This window comes from Tiliqua scincoides, chromosome 9 (genome assembly GCF_035046505.1).
Source record: "Tiliqua scincoides isolate rTilSci1 chromosome 9, rTilSci1.hap2, whole genome shotgun sequence".
NCBI lineage: Eukaryota > Metazoa > Chordata > Lepidosauria > Squamata > Scincidae > Tiliqua > Tiliqua scincoides.
Window position 1 is genome coordinate 39,429,304 of NC_089829.1, and position 16,171 is coordinate 39,445,474.

Genomic DNA, 16,171 nt, shown 5'->3' on the forward strand with positions numbered 1-16,171 from the left:
TTCTGATGGAAAAGGTTCAGAAGAGTGCGACCAAAATGATTACTGGGCTGGGGCACCTCCCTTACGAGGAGGCCCCATTGTCAGTCTAGAACAGGGGCGCCCAAATCCTGGCCCTGGGGCCACTTGCGGCCCTCAAGGACTCCCAATCCGGCCCTCAGGGAGCCCCCAGTCTCCAATGAGCCTCTGGCCCTCCAAAGACTTGCTGGAGCCTGCACTGGCCTGATGCGACTGCTCTCTGCCAACTGTTCAACCTCTCACGTGAGCTATGGGATGACGGCTCCCTCCACTGCTTGCTTTTTCACATCTGTGATGCAGCAGTAGCAGCGAAGGAAAGGTTGGCCTTGCTTTGTGCAAGGCCTTTTATAGGCATTGAGCTATTGCAAGACCTTCATTCATTCATATAAGTTCCATCTCTATTATATTCATTTATGTAAATTTATTCAAATTTGAAATGTAAATTAATTATTTCTTTTCCCCACACAGTGTCAGAGAGATGATGTGGCCCTCCTGCCAAAAAGTCTGGACACCCCAGTCTAGAAAAAAGGCGCCTGAGGGGGGACATGATTAAAACATACAAAATTTTGCAGGGGATGGATAGAGTAGATAGAGATGCTCTTTTCCCTGTCACATAACACCAGAACCAGGGGACATCCACTAAAACTGAGTGATGGGAGAGTTAGGACAGACAAAATAAAATACTTCTGTACTCAGCATATAGTTAGTCTGTGGAACTCTTTGCCACAGGATGTGGTGATGGCATCTGGCCTAGATGCCTTTAAAAGGGAATTGGATAAATTTCTGGAGGAAAAGGCCATCACAGGTTACAAGCCATGATGGGTATGTGCAACCTCCTTATTTTAGAAGTGGGCTACCTCAAAATGCCAGATGCAAGGGAGGATATAGGTCTCCTGCTGTCCAGGGTCTCTTCTTATGTTCCTATGTTCTTATGTAATTACATGTATGGGGGGGAAAGTGCAATTCAGTTCGTACGACTAGAGTGTATTTTACACAGAAATTTAAATGGTAAACACAGTTGTTCTCATACAAATACTGACAATCTCAGTTATAGTTCACAAAAAGCTCAAATACAGATGTCTAGATTTCCCCACTTGTTGACTAGGTAAACTCCGACCATCACATTTGAGTGACTAACAACGTCTCTCTGAGTGTACAGATGTGAACCAAATCTGTCTCTGTTTCTCACAAGCTCACTACCAGGGAGAAAAGAACCTGGGATGTACATTTTTGGAGTGGATGCATGGATGCTGTTTATGTGAGCATGAATCTGAGGAACTGCAAATGGTAGGGGGTGCATATGCAGCCCCCATATAAAGACAGGGGGTGTACAGTTGGAACATCCACCCGATTCCTGGAAAACTGCTCTAACATTGGCATGTGGCACCTCAACCAATAATTGTGCCCCCCAGATCTGTACTTTGCCACCTTCCTGGTGCTTCTTGCAGCCCCTGACGTAGTAGCTCACTGGCAGTGCTATGACAGCAGCACTGTTGGAAGAGGATTAAATGGGGGCTCCAGCATGCCAGCACTGACTGGAACACCACTGATGTAAGGTTTGCAGTGTCCCACAGTGCTGATAGGGATGCCAGTGTGCCAGAAGTGCCACCATCATGCTCCAGATCTAGTGTCACTCCAGACTGATGCTGGCACTGTAGTGGACAGCAATGGCAGTCACAACTGCACCAACTGAAGTGCTGCTGGCTGCTGCACAGTAAGTCCACCAACAAAGATGGGCTCCACTGAAGGGTGATTGGTCCAGGGGCCCCCTCAAACCTACAGCCAGGCAATTACATGGGGAATGCACAACTCATGCACTTGGAACACAGATATTGAAGGAGACAAACTGACTATACATTTAAAGAAGCAGGTTGAAAATTATCCGGCGAGGCATAAAATGTCCAGTGTTACACACAATGGCCAGCGCAGGTTGTATGATTGTGTTAACTTGCATGCATGAAAGAGAGAAAGAGACAGAGTTTTATTCCAGTCCACAGATTGAAGGAAGAGGGCTTGGCCTCTGTCAGTTGCCATGAAGATAGCCAAAAGTTTCCAGAAATAAAAAGGGGAGAACCTAGATGGAAAGTAAATTAATAAGCACTGGGTGCTTTAGAGTATAATTATCAGAAAGAAAACACTTTGTTTAGCATACTTTATGTTAATGGAGGGCTAGCAAGGCCCACTGTGCATAATTTAGCTGAACAATTGATACAACACTTTAATACTTATATAGATATATATATGTATGATTACAGCTACAAGAAAAAAAGAACAAAACACAAGAGAGATCATAATAAGCACATGTGAACTCTGCAGGCCTAATTACATCACGGGGGAGGGTAAACAGTTACTGCTGATTCAAGCAGAAAATTGGGGTAATTTGTAAACAGGTAGAGCTGCTTTCCAGGTGCACCGGCATGTGTGCGGGGAGTGGGGTGGAGAGGAAGCCGCCCTTCGCAATAGAAGCACAGCATTTGCTACACTTCAAACCGCCAGTTCTAAACAACGACAAAAAGGCCTGTTTCTGCTCACGTTTACGGAGGAATATATATTGTTGTTGGCAACCTTCAGTCTCGAAAGACTCTGGTATCGCGCTCTGAATGGTGGTTCTGGAACAGCGTCTAGTGTGGCTGAAAAGGCCGATTTGGGAGTGACAATCCCTTCCACACCGGGAGCAAGTGCAGTCTGTCCCTGGTCTGTCTCCCTGGCTATGGGCCTTCCTTCTTTGCCTCTTAGCCTCAGACTGTTGGCCAAGTGTCTCTTCAAACTGGGAAAGGCCATGCTGCACAGCCTGCCTCCAAGCAGGTCGCTCAGAGGCCAGGTTTTCCCACCTGTTGAGGTCCACTCCTAAGCCTTCAGATCCCTCTTGCAGATGTCCTTGTATCACAGCTGTGGTCTATCTGTAGGGCGCTTTCCTTGCACGAGTTCTCCACAGAGGAGATCCTTTGGGATCTGGCCATCATCCACTCTCACAACATGACCGAGCTAACGCAGGCATCTCTGTTTCAGCAGTGCATACATGCTAGGGATTCCAGCTCGTTCCAGGACTGTGTTGTTTGGAACTTTGTCCTGCCAGGTGATGCCGAGGATGCATTGGAGGCAGCACATGTGGAAAGCGTTCAGTTTCCTCTCCTGTTGTGAGCGAAGAGTCCATGACTCGCTGCAGTACAGAAGTGTACTCACACACACACACCCCTGGGTGGCTAAACCATACAGGAGGTTCTGATCCAGACAGACACTGTAGGGGAAGGGGTCTATCTGTCCCAAGAGAGGAGCTGCCAGAGATGCCAATGTCATTGTCAGCTGTGTTGCTTCATTTGAAGAGACATTTACAATCCAAGGTGAAGCTTTGCTTTATTTAGGACCAAACTGAAATAAAACAAAATAGCAAGCTTTCAAATGATACATAATTCTACATCAGGCAGGTGCAGGAGGGGGCGGGGAAAGGGGAGCATGTTTGAAGGCACCCAGGTAGTCTGCAGTCTGTGAAATTTAAAAGGAGAAAAAAAAAAAGCTAGAATGTAGGGGGTTTCTTGCAGGCTCAAATCTGCCCCTGAAGGGCGCAAGATGGTGTCAACACACACATAAAGCTGCATCGACAAAGGAAGAAAAAACATGTATGTACCCCCATATTTTGGAAATATGATGTCTATAGGTTAGCTCAGTCTGGTCTCCAAGCTCATTTGAAATTCACAGGCTCCTTCCAAGGCAGAGATCAGAAACAAAACCAGACAGGAAGCCAGGTGAGTGTCATATTTCCAAAGCAGGAGGTTGTCACTGACAGCTCCTTTCCAAGGGTAAATACCAGCACTGGGTGACCCTGGTTCAGACCAGGATCATGACGGAGGAGTGGGGTTCGATTCTGCCTCGCTCCACTGCATCTGAAGTTCTGATCAGATCATCTTCTGAGAGATATTTAGGAAACAAAATCCAAGCATGAAAGGGTCAATGGAGAGATCAACAATGTGAAGTCTGTCATTGGTACCAGTGTGCCATTCAGCTCTGAGTGGATGGAGCACTGGATTCAATTTTAGTTCACTGAGCAAAGGGAAACACACACACACACACACACTTTTCTCTGAACTTTTCTTTTTTTAAATTGCTGTGTGGGAACCTGTACTGCACGAACACCATAGGTCTATTGTTCCCTACTAGCCATGGCAGTCCTGTGTGCAACCTCTGTGTCTAGTGCAGATTCTATCTCTGGCAACCAGAGGCATTCCGGCAATGATGCTAAATGAGGCAGTAGATTTTAGGTGCCATTAAGGGCAGCAGAGCAAGAGAGTGAGAATCTAACTTAGGGCATGAATACCAATAAATTATCTTGCAAGAACAAATGGAAACCAGACCATAGTAGTGTCATTTGTTGCAATAACTTTTGGTAAATGAGAGTCTCCCAGTGTCCCATTAAACACATACACACATGGCTTGAATGAAGCTAAAGTAGATGCAGAGAAAATAAATATCTGACACCTTACAGAGCAATATGAGCAAAAGGGAGGGATCTCTGCCCCCTGGAACTTACAATATACATGTCTGGGAAGACAAGAATGGGAAAGGAGACAAGAAGGATGCAAAGGTAACAAGGGATGAAGAGGAGGTAGGGTTGTTAGACTGCTTAAGGTTAATTAAGAATGTAAGAGAACTTCTGCTGAATCAGAATCTGCTTGCTAGCAGAGAGTAACCTTGCGAACCACTATGGGAAAGAAGAATGCTAGTTTAGGTGCTGAAAGAATTCTTCTTTCCCATAGTGGTTCGCAAGGTGACTGTGGGAAGCCCACAAGCAGGGCATGAAGACTCCAATACACTTGGAGTTACTCTCCAATACACTGTTGCTTGCTAGCAGCTGGTATCCAGTGGTCTGCTGCTTCTGAACCTCGAAACAGCACACACAGCGAACCCTCGATTTAATGGACTTCAGAAAAAACGGACATTTTCTGCTTCATTAAAAACTAGCCATATACTGCACGTCTCCATTGACTTAAATGCAATTAGATTAAAGGAACTTTTGGCATTAGCAGACATCCCTATAAACCATTAGGGTTAAATCAAGGGTTTGCTGAAGTACTGTATAGGTGGAGCCAATTTTCTGCGTTAGTTCTGTTCCGTGACTCGGCGCAATTAACAAAAAACACATTGTGCTGAGTCCATAGAGTTACAGTCCATAGAGCAAATAGGCCGCAGCCAGACACTTCTGGTTGGAAGGAAACTAAGGCAGCTGTTCTCAATCCCCTCCCCTCCATACTCAGCCCTCCTGTTGCCAGCTGTCCTACTTCTTTCACAGTTGGAATGGTGAGTTTGCTTGGGAAGCCTCTGTGTCCCAGGCAGCCTCTCAACAGCACTGCAGGTTCTTCTCCTCCTCTTCACTGCTGCTGCTCCTTCAACCCTCCCAACCACCATCATGGAAACTCCTCTGCCCTGGAGCATTCTGGGACTTGTAGTCCAGCTCTCCATTACCTGTCTCTCCAAGGCTTCCCAAGAGCCTGCATGGGGGGGGGGGCAAATTCAGCAAACACTCCCTGGGTTTTTTAAAGCAATTCCCTCTCCTCCCCCTCCTGCCTCCTCCTCCTGAGCCCTCCCCGTTGCCAGCTGCCCAGCTTCTTTCACAGGTGGGATACTGAGCTTTTAAGAGTCCAGCCCTAAGCATTTCTACTCGGAAGTAAGCCCCATTCCAGTCAACGGGGCTTACTCCCAGGAAACTGTGGAGAGGATTGGGCTGTAAATCACATGCTTTGCTTGGTGGGAAGGCTTTGTGATAGCCTGCACCATGGGGGGGGGGAATTCAGCAAACACTCCCTGGGTTCTTTAAAGCAATCCCCTCTTCTCTTTTAAAGCAATCCCTTCTGTTGCTACGGCACCTGCCCTTGTGTGTGTGTGTGAGGGAGAGAGTGAGTGTGAGAGCTCCACCTCGCTGCACATGCTCTGGCTACAGAGGTTCTTGCCCCCCCTTCAGCCTCAGCTGGCTCAGGGGCTCCAGGAATGTTACTGTTCCTATGCAAGGGGAACCTCTTCCAGGACTCCAGGGCTATTCCCTACCTGGGTGAGGCAGAGCCTTTTTGCAGTGTTTTGGGCTGCCTGGAAACAGAGTGAGATGCCAGCGAAGGGCAAAGGAGGCAAAGGTGTGTGTGACATTCAGTACCCCACCCCATTCTCGAAATCAGCAGATAAAAACCCGTGGATAAATAGGCTGTACCTGTAGTCATACTGTCTGCTAGGAAGGAAGACTAAGGAGTTGAGCGACAGTTTTTTTTACTGAATTGTTGGTTTCTGAGAAAGAATCTGAAGGAAGCAAAGTGTGAAGGAAGCAAAGTGTAATTGTGAGGAGAGGCAGGGGCAGCGACGGCCAGTGACATCACTAGGGGTTTCTTTACCTGCTGCAGGAGGCCAGTGTGTCACCCCCATGGTGGACCTCTTCCCATGCAGTGGGTGAAGCAACAATCCAGGTGGTGGCTACAGTGATGTACCATCGCCTCACCCCCACTGATTTTCTGGCCATATCTCTTGGTAGAACAGAGACATTTCAAATTGGTTTGTTTGATTGGATTCTGCTGTAAATTATGCATTGAATGGTATATAACATGATGGTATTATTCCTACAAACCCTTATTTTAGCGATTTTGGGCACTAGTCATGTCACCGTCCCCAGGGTGTCACCTTACTAACACCTTATTGGTTCCATGCTGTGTCATAGTAACATCTCATTGGATCTTCCAACAATCATTGATCTATTTTGAATTAAGGAAATGTACCTTTTTGTTACATAAGAGAGTTGCATTTTTGTTTTCTGGGTTTTTGGCCATATCTTTTATGGAATGGAGATATTTCATTCTGATTTTTTTTCATTGCATTCTGCTGTAAATTCCACATTGAATGGTATATGACATGATGGTATTATTCCTAATGACTGTAATTTTAGTGTGTGACCCCCCTGTGTGTGTCACCCCCCCATGTGCATCACTCAGTGCAGCCTGCACCCCCCACACTTCCCTAGCGATGCCACTGGTGAGAGAGAATGACACCCACTCCCTTCCTTGGGACTGTGAAAAGATAACAGAGCTGTCTCAGTAATATGTGGACAGAGTTTTGCTGTGGACATGCCCCTTCCTTAAATCTACATTTGGGAAAAATGAAAGAGTTCACTCCCTCTGAACGGACAATAGTGACACGACTATCCATTTATTCTGCAAATGTTTGCAGTGACATAACCAACCAACCAACCCACAAAAATGAAAACAATTGCCATGACACACCTGGAGGCTTGGCCCGTGTTTCCCAAACTGTGGGTTGCAACCCAATTGTTGTTGGTGGGTTGTGGGCCCAGTTTGTCACAACACATAGTTTGGAAAACGTGATGTGACATGGCCAAAGATGTGTGGAGTGCACACACACACACCCCAGAAGCAACTTCCAGGTTGCACACCATTTTGTTCTGCAGCTTCCTGGCCTTGGCAGACCCCAGAACCACTGCAGACACAAGGCAAAAAGTTTAGCAAGCGCTGGATTAAGCCATCACCTTTTGGTTCCTGACAAATGGTTGAAGGCAACTAAAGAAAAGTTGATGAGGGGAACCTTGATCGTGAATCCTATGAATCTAGGCCACACATGGCCACTATGAGCACACTTCTTAGTAAACTTCATTTGATGCTGCCAGCATAGTAATTATACTGATTCTGTGGGATAAAACCCATAAAGAAACTGACACATAAGGATTAGGACTGAATGGCCCCAGAATAAGGCCCTGTGGTTGGGTGGGCATTGCCATGGTCTGAACACAGTCCCAGATAAGACATAAACACAGAATTTCTGTACACATAGATTTTTAACTTGGTAGAAAGAAATGTGCCTCTTTTCAAAGAGCACATTCAGAAGTTACAGTAGGGGGTGACAAACATGGTGGCCCCATCCTGAATCCCCCCTCAGCTTTTGAAATTTATCATGCATATTTATCTCTTTACACTTCCCCATCCTTGGAAGTCCAAAATATGGAGTGTAGTGGAGAAAAACAGAGTTGGATGACATCAGAGCACAGGGCAAGTGGGGTAAAAGGAACTTAAGGAGCAGAAACATTTGACACAGGACTGCCATTTTCTGTTAAACCCTATGCAATTTTGTAATATTTTTTAATCCTCCCTCCCCAAGATGTGCAACTTGATGTGAGCCAACACAGGGTTCAATCCTATCAAATTTTCCAGTGCTGATGCTGCCATGCCAGTGGGGCAGCCGTCACATAAATCCCCTTTAGGTATGGGAACATTTGTCCTGTTATCTTGGGGCTGCACTGCGGCTACACCGGTGTTGGAAAATTAGATAGAATTGGGCCCACAGTCTTCTATGGCACCTTCATCAGTTCCCCCTTTGTACCCAGTGCAGATGCTTTCAATCAGCTAGACATTTTATCAAATGCAAACTGTGGCAGACCTACATTTTGGGAGGCCCTGAAGCTTGAACTGTTGCAACCACCAACAAGGTCTGAGTAATAATCACTGTTATCTTCTTCTTCTTCAAAATTACACTAGCCACAGCAGAACATCTAACTTACTGTGTCACTCCACCTTTACAACATCTGTGCTACTGACTCTCAAACTTTGGGACTGTTGAAATATATACAGCAGCAACAACAAAAATCAATTTAAGTCATGTGACTATAATAATAATAACAACAACAACAACAACAACAACAACAACAACAACAACAACAACAACAACCCTTCTCATACAGTAGACCCAAAATTTTTAAGCAATGTAAATTAAAGTTGCTTTTTGGCCCCTCTGGGATTAGGGGCCCTGAAGTTTAAGCTTCATTAGTTTCATAGTAGATTCATCCCTGAATACAACTCAGCATTAACGAACCCTGGCAAACTAGTCACACAGAAAAGCTCGAGTTTTCAGAAATCTCAAAAGAGCTGAAAGCTCTTTCAGTTTTCTTGTGGAAAATATTAGAGAAAAGCTGAAAACCCCTTATTTCTTTATTTACACTGGTACAGTACAGTATAAGCGTGGACTCAAATCAGCCCTCGGTAACTGGAAGCCATTCTTTTCGTAGGAAAACAACAGTGACTGGAAGTGATTGCTCATGAGGGTGTGTCATCATCTGATAAAAGGTGCTCCACCACATTAATGAACAAGGAAGGTCACATATGGAAAGGAGGAAAGGCTGTAGAGGAGGGGATATACCTACGTGAATTGCCCATTCATTATTTATGGCCATAAAGATTCTGTGCCCTGAAACTGGCGGTATTAAAAGCTATTTTAATTTGAGCTACAATTCTTTTTTGTGCTTTCAGCAATTGACAGTGTCTCAGATAAACATTCATTTGGGAGAGCCAGATTAAGGAAGGGGGAGGCGGAGGAGGAGGGAAACAAAACCAACAGTATCTTCTTCCCCTCCCACAAATTCTTCCTGGACGATTCTTGCAAAATCTTCTGCCCACTTAAACAGTATGTGTATGATTAACTACAGATGCACTCGGCAGCCTGCATATGTGGTTAATTTGCTCTGGATTTTCATGCTGTATTGTAACACTAATGATAGCTAATAACAGACAAACCCACAGTTTATTGAGTAAGTAATTGGAGACATTATTATTTTTGCCATGCGAGTGGGGATCAGGCCGGCCAATTCAAACGGGCCTACACGACATGTAAATCAATCTCCGCGGCAGCTCTCTCTGCTCCTTTGCAAAATGAGAGAGATTGACTGGCAGAGAGAGGGCCAGACTTGTTGCGTTGGCTTAGGAAATCCCATCAATAAAGGGCTGTGTTCAAGAGGCAAAAGGTCAGGCATTCAAAGCAAGTTCACTTCCACTGCAAAACAGATCTGGCCACTTCAGTACATAGATTTGGGTCACCTTGCGCTCTTGTGGGCAAAGCTCATGGTACTGAATGGAACACTGCCAGGTTGCCCCTGGAAACAAACTAGAAGACCTGGGGGAGCTACTCAAAGGTATAGAGTGCAGGAAGACAGAGTGACCTCTCAGATTCCAACACAGCTCTACTCATCTCTCATCTCTCCCACTCTGCATTGTGACGGCATCAGTGCTGGGAAGTTGGATAGGATTGGGCCCTTAGGCTACAATCTTATATGCCTGTTTCTGGAACTAAGGGCACAATCCTAACCAGGTCTACTCAGAAGTAAGTCCTATTTTGTTCAATGGGGCATACTCTCAGGAAAGTGTGGTTAGGACTGCAGCCTCAGTCTCATTGAACACCATGAGCAGACATGCCTGGAATTGCACTGTGACAACCTTAAGTCTACAGAATAAGCATAGTGACAAGACATAACCGAAAAGACTAAGGAACCAGGTGAAAGACTGGCAAAATCCACTTCCAAGTATGAAATCGGCCTCGTTAAGGAAGTGATAAGTAGCTTGAGAACCATGAAGAAATGAGTTTTGCAGCAGCCCCAGGATGCATTTCTGATGGATATACTCCAAACATGACAAGTGCTGGCATTTAACGATGTCATGTGAGAACCTTCAAAGATGACAGCATGTAGATGGGGACTTCTAGAAGTGGGGTCTAAGATCAACATGGGAATGATTAAAATGCCATACACGAGTACAGCAGGATAACAGGCATGCTGAGTGATGTGGGGTCTCTGCATCTTTAACAGAAGATTCCTTAATGGGGCGCAGCACCGATCAGGGTGCAAAAGACCAACCTGAGTATTTTATTCAGTGTTTCTTGCAAAGCTATTTAACAGTAGCAGCTTTTATCTTCAAACATATTTCTCCTCAAAGATGTTGTGAGAAACATTTCACACCTTGTAAACGTTTAGACAGCTCCGCAGAGTCAAAATGGGCTGCCTCTGTTGAGGATTCATGAACTACACAAAACTGGCATCTTTGAGAAGGAACATAAGAACATAAGAACAGCCCCACTGGATCAGGCCATAGGCCCATCCAGTCCAGCTTCCTGTATCTCACAGCGGCCCACCAAATGCCCCAGGGAGCACACCAGATAACAAGAGACCTCATCCTGGTGCCCTCCCTTGCATCTGGCATTCTGACATAACCCATTTCTAAAATCAGGAGGTTGCGCATACACATCATGGCTTGTACCCCATAGTGGATTTTTCCTCCAGAAACTCGTCCAATCCCCTTTTAAAGGCATCTAGGCTAGACGCCATCACCACATCCTGTGGCAAGGAGTTCCACAGACTGACCACACGCTGAGTAAAGAAATATTTTCTTTTGTCTGTCCTAACCCGCCCAACACTCAATTTTAGTGGATGTCCCCTGGTTCTGGTATTATGTGAGAGTGTAAAGAGCATCTCCCTATCCACTCTGTCCATCCCCTGCATAATTTTGTATGTCTCAGTCATGTCCCTCAGGCGTCTCTTTTCTAGGCTGAAGAGGCCCAAACGCAGTAGCCTTTCCTCATAAGGATTCTCATAACAGAATCCAGGCAGCTGGCACTGACTTCTTGCAAGGGCACAGAGCCCTTTTAATCATTTACAGCACTTTAATTAATCAAATGTTTAAAAGATTGCAAATCTGTACTTTATATAAAAAGGTATAATTATATAACATATGTAATAACATTTAGAACAAACAATTCATTTAAGCAATCCTATGCACATTTACCTGGAAGGAAGTCCCATTTAATTCAGTGCAACTTACCTCTGCATAGAGAGGCATGATCTTCTCAAAAACCTAGTACAGATTAAGTGAAATTGTTCCAAATCCATCCCTGACCCTTATTTCTCATAGTTAAACCTTGCAAAAAAAAAAATAAAAATACTTTTTTGTATTTTTTGAAACATTTAAGTGTCTATGTCAGGGGTATAAACATAAGGCCTGTGGGCCAGATGAGACCCCAGGAGAGATTTCTCCAGCCCCCATTATAATTGGACTCTCCCAGCGCGATAATTGGGCTCCCTCAGATCTTGAAATTATGAACAAACTTTGCATATTTTCTCGAATGCAGTGTTTCCCAAACTGTGGATCAGGACCCAGGTGGGTCGCAAACCAATTTCAGATGGGTCCCCCTTCATTTCAATATTTTATTTCTAATATGTTAGACTTGATGCTACCAAGGTATGTATCTGCATTTGGGAAAATGTTTCAGACCTGTACTTTTAACAAGCTATTATGTATATGGCCTCGTGTTCTGCTTGGAGGCAGGCTGTGCAGCATGGCCTTTCTCAGTTTGAAGAGACACTCTGTCAACAGAATGAGGCAAAGGAGGAAGTTCCATAGCCAGGGAGACAGACCAGGGATACACTACACTTGCTCCCAGTGTGGAAGGGATTGTCACTCCCGAATCGGCCTTTTCAGCCACACTAGATGCTGCGTCGGGGTGTATGGGGTGTTCAGGGAGGGGTAGTACCTCTGATGTAGGGGCATGTCGTGTCCTTTTAGGGCAGCTCGTCCACCTTTGGTCCCCATCTGTCACTCAGCTCTCACCTGTGGCTCCCAGTAGCTGTAGCATATGCAGCACCCACACCTCGGGCAACAGCTTCAACAGGCTGGCCAAACCAGGTTGAGGGTAGCCTTTGGGTCATTGACCTTTGGCGAGATTGGGACTTGTCTATCCCGAGCATGTGAAGTTAGACTCCGGCGGATTGAGCGGATGAGACCAACTAGAATAGGACCAATGGTCATGAAGGTGGTTTCTGCAAGCAACGTAGTATGCTAAGAGCACGGCAAGACACGAAAGACGCCCTAGTCAACCACTGCGCCCAGCCCATCTCCAACCGTCTCGACTTTTGTCCTGCCATTCGAGCAAGATGGAATCTGGGAAGAGAGACTGAGGCTGACTATGTGCACCTCTCCCTCACTTTAATCCAATTCACGTGCAAGTCTTGACATCGCAGATGTCACCCCTGGGGGCTGGGGGATAAGAATAGGCCCTCAGTTTGCCTGTACTTGTCGTAAGAGGCGACTAAACAGCCACCGGGTAGATGGGACTCGTTAGCCTGGGAAGGCAGCTCATCTGAGAGAAGGAAAACTCTGATCCCAAACCTCCACTGCCTTGTGGCTACATCCAGTTATGGAAAAGGCTTCAGGAGTCAACCTCGAGGCAAAATCCGGAGCCGGAGTCCCTGAGGCAGTTCATGGCTGAACACAGTCACGTTCTGGCAACTCCTGCGACGCCGCTGGAACCAACCGTATTGGCTTCTGCCTCTCCATTGGACCATTCCAGCGACGTGGAGAGGGGGGATTTGCTGCATGGGAAACAGTCTATCCATATCTACTTTACCCAGGTTTCGCACTCTAGAGGACATTCTGTTCCAGAACCACCATTCAGAGCGCGATACCATAGTCTTCCGAGACTGAAGGATGCCAGTGCCAGTGTAGATGCTGCGCCATGTAGATGCTGTAGATGCGCCATGTAGATGCTGAATGAACCACCATTCAGAGCGCGATACCATAGTCTTTCGAGACTGAAGGTTGCCAAGATTATGTATATGCTTTTAACAATGATAGTCAATGGGACTTACTCATGGGTAAATGTGTGTAGGAATGCAGTCAAGGATTGCTACAAATTTTCCTGCTTGATGATGTCACTTCCAGTCATGACATCACTTCCAGTGGGTCCTGACAGATTCTCATTCTAAAAAGTGGGTCCCGGTGCTGAATATGTGAGAACTTCTGCTCTAATGAGTTATGTGAGAATGAAGTGCTTCTTTCTGGCCACCATTTGCTTAATATTGTCACTTTCTGCTTAATGATGTCACTTCCAGACCTCAGCAGGTACCATGAATGCAATTTGGCCCACTATATGAAACGAGTTTGACACCTATCTATGTAATTCATAGCTGTAAATACAGGCTTGGGAGAAAAAAACCCAACACAACAAAAAAAATATTCCTATTTCTCTTTGTTGTAATACATAGGAGCCAGGGCCACTAAGAGGAATTTTATCAGAGGGTACAAAGTTTCTTCTGGGCCCCTTCGCAAAGGGGGAGGAGAGAAACAGAGCAGGGGAGGGTGGTGACAGGCATGCAGAATAGGGGCAGGGAGGGGCAAAACAGGGTGGGGGAAGGGTAGAGACAGTTGGAAAAGTCTTTGGAGCCCAGGTCTACCAACCCATGTGGCATCAATAGTGTCCCCAGCATCCCCAATTGTGGTAGTGTTGCCAGCATCCCATGCGGGCAACAAGTCTGATTAGATAGAAAAATGTAAGGTCTCAGGAAGGTTATGGGGCCCCTCCTTTGGCTCCTGGGCCCCCTTTTTGACCCTGGTGGTTGGCAACCTTCAGTCTCGAAAGACTATGGTATAAGCCTACAGCACCCGATATTCCCAGGCGGTCTCCCATCCAAGTACTAACCAGGCCTGACCCTGCTTAGCTTCCAAGATCATGGTATAAGCCTACAGCACTCGGTATTCCCAGGCGGTCTCCCATCCAAGCACTAACCAGGCCTGACCCTGCTTAGCTTCCGAGATCATGGTATAAGCCTACAGCACCCGGTATTCCCAGGCGGTCTCCCATCCAAGTACTAACCAGGCCTGACCTTGCTTAGCTTCTGAGATCAGACAAGATTGGGCACGTCCTGGGCCGGGTACAAATTACCCCCTTTACCCCCCCTCTCCTGGGCCCTGATAGGAGCAGATGTTACACATCCTCCATGTGTAGTTAAGTCATTAGTTTCCAAACCCCTGTTCCACACTATTGAATGTTGGGAAGATGCAACGCACAAATTTGAATAGACAAATTCAAGGAAGATAGGGTCAATCAGTGGCTATTTGTTATGATGGCCATATAGAAACTCCAGTTTCAGGGACAGTATACCTTTAATTGCTAGTTGCCTGGGAATGCAGTGGGAGACAACTACTGCTTCACTCTGCTTCTGGACTTTTCAGTGGCGACTGTGTTGCCACTGTGGGAAGAGAGAAACTGAGCAAGATGGACCTTTGGCTTGATCCAGAAAGGGCTATTCTTGCATAGTTGCAAACAGAACTCTTAGACATTATTAGAGGAAAGGGGGGAAAATGCAGTCCAAAAATAAGGGCAAATGATCCCTTAAAAACATTCTACCTTGAGGCTAAAGGTATTACAGAAACCACTGATGACAGATTCATCGATACCATCCAAGCAACATACTCTTAACACTTAGCAGAGAGCTATGTGTGAGCTTCTTGGGTGGAGTGGTACAGGCAAAAGAACAAGCCAGCAGTCCCTGCAAAGTTTCCCTTGCTGCAGGCCATTTCCGTAATGGCTGGTGTGTAGTTGCATTATCAGCACCAGTCAAAATTGACTGATGGGGCTCTTTGAAGAAAAAAAAAAGTAGTGGCCTGGGATGGGGGGATCTATAACCTGTTTTTAGGATTTACATAGCACTGTATGCCAAGCCTTTCACATGTACCATTTTGATGTTTTTCTTACAACAACCCTGCATGGTAAATATTATTATCCCCATATCTCAGCTGGGAAAGTCGAGGTGGAAGCGGTTTATCTAGGGCCACCAAGAGAGTTTGTGGCAGAGGAAAGATTTTAACCAGGAAGCCCAGATTCACAGCTCAGTCTTTTAGCCACTGTATTTCAAGAGCTGAATTCATGTAGTGTTTTTTTTTTTTAATTCTAAGAAACGCATGACAGTGGCAGTCACTGCGCAAGCATCAGTAGAGGCTTGCAGAGTACTTACACCCTCTGTGCAGCAGAGTCTGCAGCCACTTTGATTTACAGCCAATAATCACAGGCTTCTTCACCAGTTCCATTTCAGATGGGCTCCTTTCCAAGGTTCTGCACAGGTTATGGAGCTTCTTGCAAGTGTGTGTGTGTGTGTGTGTGTGTGTGTGTGTGTGTGTGTGAGAGAGAGAGAGAGAGAGAGAGAGAGAGAGAACAATTCAAAGCTCTCTGAGCTGCCAGAAACTTGGATTGATTACTGAGGATTGCCTGGCTCTGAGCTCTCAGCAGGTGGAGCTAGCCCTGCACACTACCACATTTAGAATCCAAAAGGGTGTTCTGTAAACCCCAGCTATTGTAAAGCCAGTTGTCCCGCTCTTTTTCAAGGCCCATGACTGAACAAAGTTCACATTTACCCACTGGACTCTGCAGCTTCCAATACTTTCTGTTTTGAAGGTCCCTGGTCTTCATTCATGATCATGGAAGTTTTTGCAGTCCTTCAAGAAGGGCACCATTCGCACTCCTACTTTGCACTCTGTTTTTTTCTGGGAATACAGTACAATGTGAGCCTGAAGAGATTCCTGAG

At 45.8% G+C, this 16,171-nt stretch overlaps 1 protein-coding gene across 1 annotated transcript in view; it reads right to left on the bottom strand.

The window, feature by feature from the left end:
- The window catches only part of WWOX (WW domain containing oxidoreductase), a 670,666-nt gene that overhangs the window by 150,318 nt on the left and 504,177 nt on the right, over positions 1 to 16,171 (bottom strand). The window lies entirely within an intron of this gene.